This window comes from Coccinella septempunctata, chromosome 9, assembly GCF_907165205.1.
Source record: "Coccinella septempunctata chromosome 9, icCocSept1.1, whole genome shotgun sequence".
Lineage (NCBI taxonomy): Eukaryota > Metazoa > Arthropoda > Insecta > Coleoptera > Coccinellidae > Coccinella > Coccinella septempunctata.
The window spans coordinates 1,028,035-1,031,553 of record NC_058197.1 but is presented as its reverse complement, the minus strand read 5'-3'; the positions used below and the strand labels follow the sequence as shown (position 1 = coordinate 1,031,553).

The 3,519-nt window shown below is 35.5% G+C and overlaps 1 non-coding gene across 1 annotated transcript; it reads right to left on the bottom strand.

Annotated features, from left to right (window-relative positions):
* Positions 1-301: 301 nt before the first annotated feature.
* Positions 302-374, bottom strand: Trnat-ggu. Its single transcript has one exon. It is a non-coding gene; the product is annotated as a tRNA-Thr (tRNA).
* Between the last annotated feature and the right edge of the window lie 3,145 nt (positions 375-3,519).

The window sequence follows — 3,519 nt, the reverse complement described above, 5'->3', positions numbered from 1 at the left end:
TCGTTTAAGATCCTTATTAGTAACAAGATCCTATATACCTATTAACGCATGCACCCCAGACATCCACCAGTTGCTCATGCTTTGGGGCTTGGAGCATTTATGCATGAAATTTCACGGTAGGCAAGTTTTTAGTATTTTGTTCATTTCAACGATATTTTTAACTCAAGTATGTGTAAAGTCGCGTTTACGTTCATCTCCATTTTTCTCCAAGTTTAAATTGAGAAGATAGTTTAATGTCTGAAATTTAATATCATGAAAGTTTTGACGGCATGTAGACAGGAATTGAATTCTGAAAAAGTACCACCCAGAGCAGGATTCGAACCTACGACCCCCCGATTACCAGTCGGGTACTCTCCCAACTGAGCTACCCGGGCTGACGTGAGGATCCATCTGCATTGTCTGGAAACCTATCCTCAGAATTCACGTGTTTCTGAACGTAATGAGCATTAAAACAAAAAATCGAGAGGGGCCAAATGAGAAAACATTTTTGAAGTCCAGACATGTCGATTCTGGCGTTCGAAATATCATACAGTTGTTGTTATATAACATGGAACATTACTAGTAATGCATATATTTTTACATCTAAGATACGCATATTCCGAAGTATCATTATAATTTTATGATGAACGGGTAGATATTTATCATTTAGAAATGCTCATATCGCAGACCTAGATCTAAACAGAGTCAACTCAAAAATCTCAATTTTTGAGTTATTCACACCATCGAATTCCTTATTTTAGTACCCACCGACCAATAAAACAGAATCAAAAATAACACCTCTACTCGACCCTAGATGGCGCTGAATGTCCCTATTTATGAACGAGCAAGCCTCTCCTTACACCACCAAAACAGCAATATTGCTAGTAACCATCGGAACTGCAAGCGGAACAGACGTACTTGAAGCCAACAAGTTGGAGTTATTTCGAGTTGAATCCCTTTTGATGGAAATTGAACAAATTATATTTTGAGTTATCGCCGTTTTGACGACTAGTGCAGAGTTATTTGATATTTTATTTTCAGTTGAACCAGTATCGATGGCAGGGTAAGTAAAGTTTTCATTTTTATTTAGGATTGATTCCATATTGTTAGAAAACTTTTCAGTTTAGAGTTAATTCTGTTTTGTTGAGTAATTGTTTTTCGTACCTATATTTCTCCAAAGAAACGAATGAAATGAATTTCTTTTGTTGATGATAATAAAATTCTTTCTTTTCAATATAATTGAATTTTTTTTTGGCCTCCCGAGACTTTTTTCCGTTTCATACAGATCAATTTTTGAGTTAGATCCCTTTAGATGGATTCTGCCGAATCTAATTCTATAATATCGTTAATAGGATTGAATAATTCTTCTGAGAGCTTCTTGAATTAATTTGGCGAATCGGACCCCATGAGTCAATGAATGAATAATTTCTGTTTCAGGCAAAATTTGAAACGTGGCCGGTTCTTAGTGAATTTAGTAATGGAAAGAGACAAAGAAAACAACACTCCTTCTAACATACTTCCGCAACACCCACCTCTGGAAGATGTCAGTAAGATGTCATCAATTGATGAAGTACCATCTGCGGCAACCCATGCTGCATTATCCAGGTTAGATAATAACTATTACATTTCACCAATACGGAGCGAAGAAAGTGATTTCGACGACTCCGATGCAGATCCAAATTTCGAATTGTCACCGAGGAATACCGAATATAAATTTGTACCACTCTTCCCTCCTAATCCTAATGGATCATTGAGTCCGTCCAGCACCAGCAGCTCAAGCTCATCCGAATCTAATGATTCCTCGGACAGCGATAGGGACAAAGTAGTCCCTCAGAGTCCTATAGTTGCTGAAATAAATTTTCAAGAACCAGAAGTAGAAAAAAAAAGTAAAAAAAGAATAAGAAAACCAGCGAAATGGAAATCTAAGGTAGCAAAAACGCTGAGAAATTCTGGTAAAGCCTACCAGTCTTTATCAAAATTGAAAAAACTAATGCCAGAGAGAAAAGTTGGACCACCCTGTGAAGAGAAATGTCGGTTGAAATGCAGAAGTAAAATCGATGAAATGTCAAGGCAACAGCTCTTTGATGCATTCTGGGGCCTCGGCAATCTTGAAAGACAGAGAGAATTTGTAGTAAGACACTCTCAACAAATTAAGCCTAAATATCGATACTCCAGTACACAAGATTTTAGAGCGCTCAACACCGCATTTTATTTTGAGGTAAATGGATGCAAAATCAGAGTATGCAAGCCATTTTTTAAATCTACACTTGACATAAGCTATAAAGCGATAAAAACAGCACTGTCTAAGAAAACGGAATCCGGAGTTATTGATGCCGATTTGAGGGGAAAACATGCTAACCATCCCACTATTGACCCACAAATTAAAAAGAGTGTTATAGATTTCATAAATTCTATTCCTAGGATTGAATCTCATTACTTGAGAGCTCAAACAACAAGAGAATTTATTGCAAGAGATAAATCATTGGCCGATATCTATAGAGATTATAAGCAATTTCGTGAGAGGGATGGATTACCTGTTGCTACATCTTCCACATTCAACAGGATATTCAACACAGAATTCAATATTTCTTTTTTTTTCTTCATAAACTTTTTAGTGTTTTCACTCCCAATCTCTGAAACAAAATCAATTAAAAATGAAATCAACGATTTGCTCCTGCGTAAATTCTTGCACTAATTTGTCAGGAGCAAATTAATTAGAAAAAATTGTTGCCTGACAATGAACTCAAAATGAAAAACGTTGAAATTATAATTCTTTGTGACGTTTCGGAGTCTATATCAGACTCCTTCATCAGACGAAAAAATCTACTTTTTAAAAATCTTCTGAATTGTCGCTTTTTGTCTGACATTAATTGTCAACACACAGAAACAGAGACTGCACAGAAACGTTGATTCATTTAATTTTGAAATTACCGGATGACAGTTCCTTCTTTAATAAATTGATCCAAATATGATCTATTCCTACCGAACAATTTGCCAAATTATTATCTTGATCTAATAGAATACACGTAGACTCTTTAATTTTTCGTTTAAAATGGTCTGGTTCTGTCACAAAGAATTATAATTTCAACGTTTTTCATTTTGAGTTCATTGTCAGGCAACAATTTTTTCTAATTAATTTGCTCCTGACAAATTAGTGCAAGAATTTACGCAGGAGCAAATCGTTGATTTCATTTTTAATTGATTTTGTTTCAGAGATTGGGAGTGAAAACCCTAAAAAGTTTATGAAGAGATGCAAAATCCTCCCAAAATAAATTTCAATCGATTTCTTTTTTTTTTACCAAAAAAAGATCAATGTGATCTTTGCGAAAGGTACAAAAACTCAGACGGAGAAGCAAAGAGCCGGCTCAGCCAAGAATATGAACAGCATCTGAAAGAAAAGAGTTTGGCAAGAACTGAGAAAGAAAAGGATAAGAATAGGACAGATGGTACCATCACAGCAGTTTATGACTTACAAGCAATGCTGCAGATTCCGAAGGGACAAATATCCCTCTTCTTTTATAAATCTAGGATCAATTGCCT